Genomic DNA, 12779 nt, shown 5'->3' with positions numbered 1-12779 from the left:
GTTTATAGTAGTTCTATTCATAACACCAAAAACTGGGAAAAACACAAAATGTACATCTACTGATGAATGGATAAACTAATTGGATTCCATACAATGGAAAATTAATCAATAAACTAGTGATATACACAACAATTTGGATGAATTCAAAGATGTTACACTGAGTAAAAGAAGCCAGTTTCAAAAGATTATATACCTTATGATACCATTTAGATTAGACACTCTCAAAAAAAGACAGTCATAGTGATGGAGAAAAGATCAGTGGTTGTTAGGGGCTTGGGTGTGGGGGACATTTGACTATAAAGGAAGAGCACCATGGAGCTTTTGTGGTGATGGAATGGTTCTGTATCCTGATTATGGTGAGTGTTACATGAGTTTATACATGTGTTAATATTCACAGAACTATACACCAGCTAAATCAATTTTACTGTATATTAATTTAAAAATGAAATTAAATCAAACAAGATATAAATGAATAAATAATTAATGATATTAAGATAAATTATCAGACCATGATGTATCATTGATTCAGAAATAACCTCAAGACAGAAAAATATGATTAAGACCTCAGTTCCAGAGTCAGTCATTAGAATCTTTTTCTGCTACTTAATAGTTTTGTGATGTTGGGAGAGGCACTGACCTCATGGTAAGTGTAGATGGTAATAATTCTTACCTTAAAACATTGTTGTAAGGATAAATGCTAATGCATAGTACTTAACTACTAAAACTTATAATTATACTGTTAACGTTATGGTGGAAATTCCTATATACGTTTCTCTGTTTAGTACTTCTGATAAGGAAAATATGACTTTTGCTTCCCCTCAAAAAATACACCCACACAGATGTACAACCACCATCATCAACCCCATTACCACTGTCATACACAGCATACTAGGGCTATGCTAGAAGCTCAGATCTTTAGAGAAATAAAATGCTAATTACTACAAAGCAACAAATTGAGAACTTCTGTCTTAAGAATGTTGCAAACAGTCCTAATACATTTTGAAAATTAAAAAATGCAGTTGGAGAAGTGGTGATTATTTAGAAATCCAACATCTTCACTCCCAAAAGAACATTAGGGTCTTTGTCTTTGACTTGCCTTTTTCCTTTTGCAATCACTCCTTTAACACTCTCATCTAATCAGTCAGTTTCAGTGATTGCATCTAGGCAGTGGATGACTCTCAAATCTATATTTACCATCTTGGTCTCTCCCTTGGGTTTCAAGATTGGATTTCTAATTCCTGTTAGACTATCCCAGTTGTGATCTCTAAGGCATTATCTGAGACACAGCTCATTCATTTTCCCTTGCAAAGCTTCTCCTTTTCCTGATTTTCCAATTCTGTTAATGGTGCCACCAGCTTCTCTGAAAACTTGCCCCAAAGCTTGGTGTCATTGTCTCTTGCCTTTGCCTAGGACCACGAAGCAGGATTTTACCCTGTTACATTTAATTTAAACTATAGCAATGGTATATGAAGATAGGTTTCCTCACCAATGTACTATATACTCAACTGCCATATTAATTTAAAATACTGTATACAAGCCCTGTATAACTTCCCTGTTTGATACATAAAACCTTCACTAATTACCTAAAGAAAGAATTCTAAACAATTTGGCCTTACATAAATTTCATCTTGATTCCTCACTATATCCCTTTAGCCAAGTAGGCAGTTTCATATGCCCATTTTATGCTTTCTCAATTCCGTGACTTTGTTAATATTATTTGTTTTATAATATAATGTACTTGTTAATATAATAGTCCTTTTGTCTGGATTAGCCTGAATTTTCATGTGTTCTACATTTCTTTAATTCTGGCTTAAAAGCCTTACCGTGCTCCTCTTATTGGGAGTGATTTTAAACTCTTTTGAGCTGACATAGCACATTTGTTATTACACTTTTATGAAAAGTATTACTTTCTGCCACTCATTAAGAGTATTTATGAGTATATATTATATCCAGAGAGCGTAAAATATATGTCTAAGTCAAAGTGCTGAAGTGGCTAGACTTACACCTTGTATTAATACTAGGTGCTCAATATCCATGTTGTACTGAAGAAAAATGAATAAGCATTATTTCACCCAGACTAACCAGGTCATTTTTCCCTAACTCTTCTCTACCCTCTAGCCTGTAGCTCCATTGTGACTTCCTTCCTAGCGACCAATGGTCAGAGTGACTCAGGCTGGTTTGATTGGCGGTTAAAACAGCACAACTTGAAACCTATTCTTTGAAAAGATATTTAAAGCCAGCCTAATATAGGGCTTCAACTGAAACCCCAATCATTGACTATCTTTTAGTATTCCACACTGTTCCACTCACTTACTCAGAGCCCAGATATGCGGGGCTTGTGATTACAATGTTTTCATTACATAGTTATTTCACCTACAAAATTATGTTTTTGCCCTTGGAAAGAGTGTTGTTGCTATAACATGGAAGGAAGCCCAAGAAGAGTTAAAAGACCAAAGTGTTTCTAGACTCAACCAGGCTATTTAGGGCTGATATCACTTCTTTGCATCCTGGAATATAGGTTCAATTCCTAGAATTTGGGTCTGTTCCTATGGCAGTGAGGTTTTAGACTCCCTGTTAACTGGTAGGGGCTTACATGAGAAAGTATAATAATTATCATATGTGCTCCTTAAACTTGAAGGTCTCCAGAATTCTGTAAGTCAATAAATTATTTTTGTTCCATTGATTTAGATATCCGAAACAGATTGGATATTTTTTAAGACTCAACTTCGTTTTCAATGTTCCTTATTTACAGATGCAGCCCAATCCCTAGATTTTAAGGTTCCTACCTTGCCTCCTCCCCTTCTAAATGAAGGCCTCCAAAATTTTGGAAAATGAAGAATCCAGATTTTTGTATATTGGGGGTCAGATTCTGGGCTTATTCCGTAGCTGAGCCACAAACAATTTAGGCATTGAGGCACATGCTGCAAAACCCCGACATGGTTGAGCACACACTAAATTCAGAGTTCTTCACATCCGACCAGCCACCACCCAGCAGTTAAAGTTTTCAGCCACCATACTCAAAGTGTTTAATTTGCATTGTAAAATTATGCAAGGTGAATCCCTTTCTAACAAAAGTCTATCTAAGCTTCGGGGCACTCAGGTCCCAAAAAGCTTATAAATGTTAGCAGCACAATGAGCTAACTGGTGCAAGGGAAATATCAGGGAGGGAGGAATAATTTTTGTGCACCAGTGAGTAATAAAGTTGATGGAGTGAGGTGAGGATCTCAAGTAGACATCCACTCCAGCCGCTGGGGCTTCTGCCTGCCCGCCCCTCCTCCCTCCTCCCTGGCTTCCATCATCTGCACCCTAAGCTCCCACTGTCTGTGGGAGTCCTTTCCCCCTTCCTGGAGGAAGCAGATACATCTCTGAGCTAGTCTACATTGTATTTCTCTTTTAATGAATACCACACACATGGGTCTTGAATGTGCGCAGTACCAGCCATGAGTAATTAAGTCTAGCGGGAAGGAAACCTTGGGTGGAGGTGACTAGATCTGGCACAGGAACAAGGCCTTCTGGTTTCAGCCGAGCTTTCTTCTGAGTGGCAGTGCCATGTGGTCCCCTGGAGTCAAATCTCCCCCACTCTAGTGCAGTTTGAATCCTGTGCCAATTGGCTGGTCTTGTCCATGTCACTCTTCCTATCCCAAGTCTCCATTGTTTTACCTTATAGAACGGAGGCAATGTTTTCTGCCCATTTCCCAGGATGATAGAAATCTATGATAAAAAGTGGGTATCACCATGATTGAGTTAGCTTCAAAATGCTCTCCCCTTTCTTCTTTTTAACGTTTTGGTTTAAGGTCCCTTTACTCAACACCTGACCTAAATATGCCACACAGGGAGCACCTGAATTTGAACTTGCATCATCCTAACAGATATTTTTTCTTGGAACTGAGCCTTTGATAAAACTTAGTTCCTTTCAACAAGCCTTTATTGAGCCACTACAATGTGCTGAGTGCCTATTCAATCATTAAAATGTGGATTGTCTAAAGGCAGCATTTTATTCTCCTTAGTGGGGAATATCATAAAATCTGTAAAATGTTTCCAGCATTAAGAGTGAACATAAAGGAAGCATTGCTAAGAGGCTTCTTTGCACAGCAAAAATATTCAAAGAGCATTTGGATCCCTGTGCTACTTTGCAATGAGCTCAGTCACTTTTGGAAGCCAAAGTAATTTCACTTACAACATAAGGGAGCAACAAGGCAGTTTCAAAAATACAGTTCTTCCGGGTCACCAATATTTTACTTCCCTGGAGTAAACACTTACATGTTTGAAACTTAAATGAATACATTGGTAGGGATGCACCTGAACTTCAGAAACATAGCTGGTAGGGATGGGAGAGAGAAGTAACCGTAGGAATAACTATCTTCCTGCACACAAAGTTTTGTCCAAAATTATACCTTAACGACAATTTTCCAGGTAATCTACTGACATGGAGTTTATTAAAATGGTGATTTAAAATATTTTAGAGGAAGTAGCAGGAAAATAAGACTGTGTTTATCTGGGAATATGACTATGTCTATTCCAGGCATCTCTTGAATCACTGCAGCAGGAGAGGAAGACAACCTCGGTCTTCCAAAACTAAAAGACAGTTAGCAACCACTGTTCCTGAAAAGAATATGCTCTTTCATATGCACAAAGACAGTGCTTAAGGATGTGGGTTTGGGAATCAGAACACGTGGTTTAAATACCAGCGGCCACCATGTCCTAATCACACGAATCTGTGCAAGTCACTTAATTTCCCAGTGCTTTGTTTTCTCACCCATGAAATAGGGATATTAATAATTACAGCCTCATAGAGTCCTTAAGTGATTTATTTAAAGAAGGCAATACAGTTAAAAATGTAAATCAAGGCTTGGCCTATGGTAAGTGTTTAATAAATGTTAACTACTGTCATTTCATACAAACGTTTTAAGAAACCAGTTTCTTAAACAGAGAACACCTAGCCATTTGGGAATTAAGTACCATTTCCAGACTTTATATTGCTTAGTTCAAATACTTTGTAATTTATAGGTCAAACCATAGATCTGTATTCAGTAAAACATGCTGCCTAAGGAGCTATTGCAATGTTTTTACAAGGGTCCTCTCATCACTCCGAGATTCCTTAATGGTGTTTTATTTATTTATTTTTATTCTCTCTCTCTCTCTCTCTCTCTCTCTCTCTCTCTCTCTCTCTCACCTCACCCTTTCTCTCTCCTTCCCTCCTTCCCGCCCTTACTTCTTTCCTTCTTTACCTGGTTTTTTTTGTTTGTTTGTTTTAGGTCATCTAGGCAAGACATTTTCACAAAATTATAAAGTTTCTTTGAAGATAATTCTGATCTAACTTTAATAACTTGAAGTAATTATTCACATGGCAAACATTAAAATAACTATATGCAATTGCGAAAAATTAATCTGATTTTTTCCTTATTATCAAATTTTATTTTCAAGATGTTTTTGCTATGAAACTAACATCCATTCCATTAGATTTGGAAATTCTGATGATCTTGTTTCAATGTTAACACATTTTTTTCCAGAAATTCTTTTATATGCGTGTTTGTTATTGCAGTTTTATAGTTGTTTCCTTTATCTGGAGATTATAGATTCATAGTTCTTTCTCTGTTCTCAATTTAAAATAAGCCCTTTCATTTATGTCATATATGTAATAATAGTAAGTATAAAAAACTCACACCACCAACTAGTAGAATGACGTAGACAAAAAAAAATCTAGTTATTTAAACGATTTTATCCGCCTCTTTTAAAAAAATCAGAACTTGACTTTGAAAAAGAAAGGCTATCATTATTTTTTTTAAGCATTTGCTCATTTTCCTCTTATAAAGTTACAGGGTAATGAACTATTATAGTGTATTAAATTACATATTAGAAGACTTCAGAAACAGATCAAATATTTGAATATAAAGCAATTTTAAAATATCTGTGCAGAATGCTTTTTCAAAAAATTCAATTGGGGGGGGCTTTTTACATATACAGATGTGTATAAACAGAAAAACGCCCACACTTTAAATATTTTGCATGGAAAAGATGAGTGTGAGATACAAGGTGATACTAAAAGAAATACTGAAAAACATCTTGACCTGGCGGAGTGCAGATATGGTGTACAGGCTGTGAAACACAGATTGCCACTAAACCTCCTTCTTCTTTGGGCTCTGCTGAGTTAGAACAAGGATTCCAAGCTCTCTGCTGTCCTCGGGCCTCCTCTACCCCTCACTCTCTGACTTTACTGGCATCACTCTTCCCATTCTCTCTTTTCCTTTTCTCACCCTCCTTAAAAAGATTTAATAAAGATTAAGACAAGACTTTAGCCATTCAGGTTTCAAAAGTCAAGGCTAACTTCATCTAGGACTGGGGATATGGGTTGTTAACCTTTCCTGGAGATCCCAAGGTAGCTTTAGTATTTCCACAGCGGCTCAGTGAGCACATAGCCAGGGGAATATTTGCTGGAGTACTTTGAAAATTCCAGGTCTGGTAACATATAATGCCATGGAGACACCTGATTGTAGGCATCCTTTCAATCAATATGTCCTCATAGCTATGGCAGAAATAGGAGTCAACAAGGGAGGGTTAGGACTCCCTGAGAAAAGGAAACTTAGTTCTTACTTTTGATGTACACAGAGAATTGGATTACAAATAGGTAAGCTAGCCTTCTGAAGAAAGTATTGGCATTATATTTCTGGAGATAGGCTCTGCAGAAAGAGTTGTAAATGCTAGCCTGCTTTGATCAATGAACATATGATAACCGTCTATTCTATGCAGAGAATGAGCTGGGCTGTAGGAAGAGGGCCAGCTGAGAAAACTCAGAAGTGCCTTCCAGGAACTTAAAGAGTGCAAGAAAGACAGCTGAGCACAGGTGTCTCATCTTCGTGTCACGAGAGTAACTCACAGCACCCAACAGAGCAGATCCACTCTGCAAGGATTGGTTGGATGAATGAATGAGTGAATGGATATAAGAAGTCATGATGTAAAGGTAGCAGAGAAGTGTTTCACTTTAAAGAAGTGTTTCAATAGAAAAAGAAGAGGGAAGGAGGAGGTGATTAGCCAAAGGGACAGATATAAATAAAGGTACAGAAGATTTAAAAGAAGAAACCTGGTGTTTGAAATGACCAGAGCATAGAGTTGGTGGTGAGAAATCAGGCTATAAGGAGAGATATGGTCCTAATTGTAGAAGTCCTTGACCACAGTGTTCATGGAAATTATTCTGATGCCACTAGGAGATAATAAATGCCATTGAGATGTGGAGCAAGGATGACCAATGACAGGTATTGTTATCATCTAACTTAGAAAAGATGAGGTCCTTGAAGGAAGAGCATGAAGTAAGAAGACAGTTTAGCAGAAAAATTGATAGGCTCTAATAAACTTTTAAATGCATGACATGGGGACACTAATCATGAGAAGAGAAAGAAAGAAATTCTTGCACAAGATTTCCAGTATCAATGTTTAGTAGAACTATAATAAAAAGCTTTTTGCACCTTGCTGTGTCTATATATATATAATTATAAATTATAATTATATATATATATATATATAATTTCCTCACATAAACCATTAGAAGAACTTACTATTACTAATATTTCCCTTTTAGATGATGAATCTAAGATTCTGAGAATTTTAGCAACCTCCTGAAGACACAGCTAGTGAATTTGGGGAATTACATTTCAAACTCATTTGACTGAAGATCATGTGAGCTCATCCTCTGGGAGATGATATAAGTGAGATATGAAACCTAGGATGGGGAGAAAGCTGTGAGGAGAGCAGTTTTATGATTAGTGTTTTACACGTAGTGCTTAAGTTATACATTGTAGATTGATTTGAAGTGCTCTAGCATATAATTAGAAATTCAGTGCAGAAAACCATAAGAGACTAGGATGCTCATTTCTGAGTCTTCCGCTCAGAAGCATGAAAGTTGAATCTCTGAGTATTGTTAAAATTGCTCAGAAAGAGAGTATGGCTTGAGAACTTGTGTGGATTCTTTCAATTAAAGAACCAACAAGGAAGATTACATTAAAGAGCATGAAGGATAAGTAGGGGGTGAAGGCAAGAGAGTGTGAGGACACATAGGCAACAGTTTCAAAGAGGGACCATATGCTTAACGGTGTCAAATGTTAGAGGAGGTCATGTACAAACAAAATTCAAGTGATGTAGATGAATTTAACAATTAGCAGGTCACTGATGACATTTGTGTGTGTTGTTTCTATGGAATTGTGGGACAGAGTTGGGTTTCAGGAAGTTAATAAGTAAGTGGAAGGTGAGGAATTGGGAAAGGTAAATAAGTACTACCCTTTAAAATTGAAAATTAAAAAATAATGTATGGAATATGCTTTTTGAAAAAATTACAAATCAGATAAAATAAATCTTAAAAATCTCCATTCACCAACCGCTCAATCCCACTTACTTCCCCATAGTTACTAATTAATGATAGGTTGTGAAACTTCTGGAGTAACTTAATGCATTTTTATGCCTATGAATGTGTATATGTATTTAAGTATATGCATAAAGTTAACGCTCATCAAATATTCATGTGCTTTTCTATATTTTCCCTTTCTTCATACATAGATTGGAGTCATGTAACAAGTTTGGGTCAAGGGATTAAGTCCCTTCCAAGATGATGCAATTAAATTGTAGTGACAACTCCTTTACCTTTCTCAGACCCTGAAACCAGGAGTCTTGCCCAAGAAACTGAATTTGAGGAAAGAAGAAAGGACCAAGGATCATTTTCTGTCAAGAGACAACAGAAATTAGGAAACTCTGAGATAACAGCTTCAAAATCCAAAATCTGAAGGATTTCCAAATATGTGATTTATTGTTGGGTTTTAGTTGATGAGTCTGAAGAAGATGATGTTTGAGTCTGCGAGGCAGCAGCAACTGTCAGGCCAGAAGTATCTTTAGGTATATCTCCCTCATCCACAAACTTTAAGTTCCTTTGGACAATGCTCATAGTGAGGTCACACCCCATGGCACAATGGCAAATGTGATGTGGGGAGAGGGGCTTTAGAGATTCCTGAATGTGGACAAATTCTAAAATACTTGTTATGGACAGCTTTTTTTTTTTTCTGTATACTTTCTTTTCTTTAGTCTATATATGGAGGAAGCCCACTTAGGCATCAATTTTGAATGAACATCTTAGAAAACATCGGGTAAACTTTCTTTTTAGAGCAAGTATGTTTTCTATATTAAAGGCAACAGCAGAAAGAACCAAGTGCAATTGGGAAACACAAGGCTAAGATGGTGTCAATGAGTAGTGGGTATGCTGAATTCTCTAAACACATTTGGATATTTTGAAACTAAAAGCTGAAATCAAAAAATCTAAAGGAGTTTCAGGTCTGTGCTTTTCCTTTGGATTTTGGTTGTTGTTTTTTCCCCCCATAAAAAAGTTTTGATATATGGTAGTCAGCATTTTTGCACAGGAAAAAGTAGCATCAGATCACTGAAATCATCCTATTGAGGTGTATTTTCTGGACTTGAGCCAATGAAATTGGGTCATTCTTGAAAGTTAACTGAAGCTATTCTTGGCCTCAGGGTTACATAAACAGTCGGTACGTGTGCAAACAGGTACTGGACCAATTTCTGAACCACTCAGTACAATAATAATAATAACAACAATAGTAATAGCTACCATTTATTGAATTATATGAAATATGCAATTACATTATTTATATTGTTTCATATTCAACAAAACTTTATAAGTTTTATAACTTTATAACTTTTATCCACATTTCATAGTTAAGGAAACTGTAGCTTAGAGAATTCAAGCAACTCACTCCATGCCATAATAACTAAGTACAGCAAAGCTAAGTTTGAGTCACAGTTCAGATCTGTCTGGCTCCAAGTCCCTGTTCATTATTCTGCACTATCAAGGCATATATAAAACTTGTTCTTCCAAAAGGGAGAAGATGGAGCTCACATGGACAGAGAGTGAATTCTCCTTCTTTTTCTCTAACATAGCTGATGTCCAGAGATACATATGCCCATGGGACCCATGCATAATCATGTTTCTTTTCAGTCTCCTCACCTCTTCTTCAGCATCTCATACCTTCCATGAGAGCAGCTTAATAGGCTATCATACAACCATTAAGAAATGAGATCTTGTAAGGAATCGTGGGAGGTACACAAGCTGTTCTGTTTTCTGTGTTGAAAAGAGGGCACTGAGCCCTGAGATTAAAAGGATAAATGGAAGATTGATAAAGGAATCAGGGGAGGTGGAGAGAGGAGACTTGTAAATAAGCAGGAACTCACATGTGGTCCCAGAATGCAATTAAACATGAACAACTTCTTTGGAACAGAAACGTGGACCAAGATTCTCCATAGTAGAGTGCCAAGTTTGTTTTAGATTTCTGGATAAAGATATAGCACCTAATAGCTATCATGGTAAAATGTGACTCCAAATTAATATTTTGACTATTTAAAGTATTGAAGTACTGATCCTGGGTAACTGTTAATAGTTTATTGTACTGTTTCCTTTCCTTCCTTCAAAACCAAATACTTGAAGGGAAAATAAAGGACAATGTCTTTAATTTTACATCAAGGAATTGCTCTATCAGATAATACATTATGCTTCTGAGATTTTCAAGTTGTTTAATAAAATTATATTACACTAGATTTAACAAATGCTTATACACAACTGACTTAACACAGTTAATGCAGGATGCTAGGTTAGAAACATTTACCCTTTGTAAATCTTTTACAATGAATGAAAACTTCAGAACCAATTAGGTGTGGTTGACATTTGCATTTTAAGGATTTTTCAAAGATTAGAGACATTAAGCCTCACAAGTATATCAAAATGACAGCCTTACTCTAACTTAAACCATCTTGTCCATTTGCAATAAAATCTCCATCATCTTGGGCCTAGAAAATGTGTTGAGCTCATAGACTAAACATTCAACAGTTGTATGCACTCAGCAGCTTTATGACTTTTTGGGTGCCTTTGTGGAATCATCCTGGAATCAATTTATCTTCATGCTTCAAAGAATCCAAATTCAGAAGTACTCCAAATGTTTGGGGCTATTTTAAGATTATTTTTCTTCTGGAAGTTGAAATGTAAACTAAAACGAATGCTTTCCTGATAATTTTATACTGTTTTAACTAACTGTTAAAGATCACCTTATGTTTAAACTACAGCTTTCAGGCTTAAATGCATTTGAACTTCTATGATTATTCTATTTTTTGAAAACCCTCCCTCTTAACAATACTCATTGCCAGCTCTTTTGCTTACATGCCACAAAAGGTATGGTCAAGCAGTTAGAGGGAGAATGCATTGAATCTTCCATTAGCTCCTATTATAAAAGTAGATATCTGCTGTTGCCTTTCTCTAAAGAGAAAAAATAAAATAAAGAGTAGACCATGCTGAAAACTTAGGCGTGGTAGAAATATGTTTAGTCATGATGATTTTTTTTTTTAAAGCTAGAACTGTTATTCTGGCTTACATTTTCAAACATGTCCTGCAAATCATTTTTCATTGTCTTTTGCAGCATTTTGCCTTTCCAGGAAGTTCATCTCTACCTGATATTGACATGTTCACTGCTCTCTCTGGACCATAAGAACATCTCCTGTGAGTTTTACAGAAGTAGCTATGAGTAGTTTGTTCTTCCTTTCTCATTTTTAGGGAGGTATTCCTATTATAGCACCTAATTGAATTTATCTACCTGACTATTTAGCCAATTGATTCAGTCTGAAAATCTTATTTAAAATTTTAAATTATATAGGATAAATTAGTTTTCCTCTACCACATCAGTATTTTGAAACTCTTAAAGCCATTTTCACTTAGACTGAGGGATAACTACATCTTTCTTCCTTTTTCTCCTCTTTCTCCTCTCCTTCTTTCTCTTCCTTCCCATGAAAGGTTGTTCATTTACAGGGAGTGAATACCAACTGTAAAGCAGCTTGTCTTGCCAGATGAACTGAAGTTGTTTTTCTCCTGATTAAAATATTTATGAAAAGCCATGTTGGAGGAAAGATATTATAGATAGATAAAAAGACTGGTGTTAAGATGAAAAACCATAATTTGAAAAGATATATGCACCCCAATGTTCATCGCAACACTATTTATAGTAGCCAGGACATGGAAGAAACCTAAATGTCCATCAACAGAGGAATGGATAAAGAAGATGTGGTACATATATAAAATGGAATATTACTCAGCCATGAAAAAAGAATAATAATGGAATTATTAAAATGGAAGAAGGCCATTTGAAGCAACATGGGTGGACCTAGAGATTGTCATACTGAGTGAAGTAAGTCAGACAAAAACAAATATCATTCACCACTTATATGTAGAATCTAAAAAAATGGTACAAATGAACTTATTTACAAAACAGAAATAAAGTCACAGATATAAAAATCAAATTTATGGTTATGGGGGAAGGGGGGAGGTATAAATTGGGAGACTGGGATTGACATAGACACACTACTATATGTAAAATAGATAACTAATAAGGACCTACTGTATAGCACAGGGAACTCTACTCAATACTCTGTAATGATCTATATGGGAAAAGAATCTAAAAAAGAGTGTATATATGTATATGTACAACTGATTCACTTTGCTGTAGAGCAGAAACTAACACAACATTGTAAATCAACTATACTCCAGTAAAAATTTATTAAAAAATAAATAAATGAATAAAATAAAAATATTTCCTGTTTCTAAAAAAAAATCTGAGCATAGTGAAGGAACTTGTTTTTTTGGACATAGTTATCTGGAGCATTTGCAGGGATGTCAAAGTAGAGAAGGTACCAGCAAAAGAGCAATAAAGGCACTAGAAGCAGGTGTGAACTACATGTTCCCTAGA

The sequence above is a fragment of the Mesoplodon bidens genome (assembly GCF_964165515.1).
Source record: "Mesoplodon bidens genome assembly, chromosome: 8".
Taxonomy (NCBI): domain Eukaryota; kingdom Metazoa; phylum Chordata; class Mammalia; order Artiodactyla; family Ziphiidae; genus Mesoplodon; species Mesoplodon bidens.
This window is presented reverse-complemented; position numbering follows the sequence as displayed.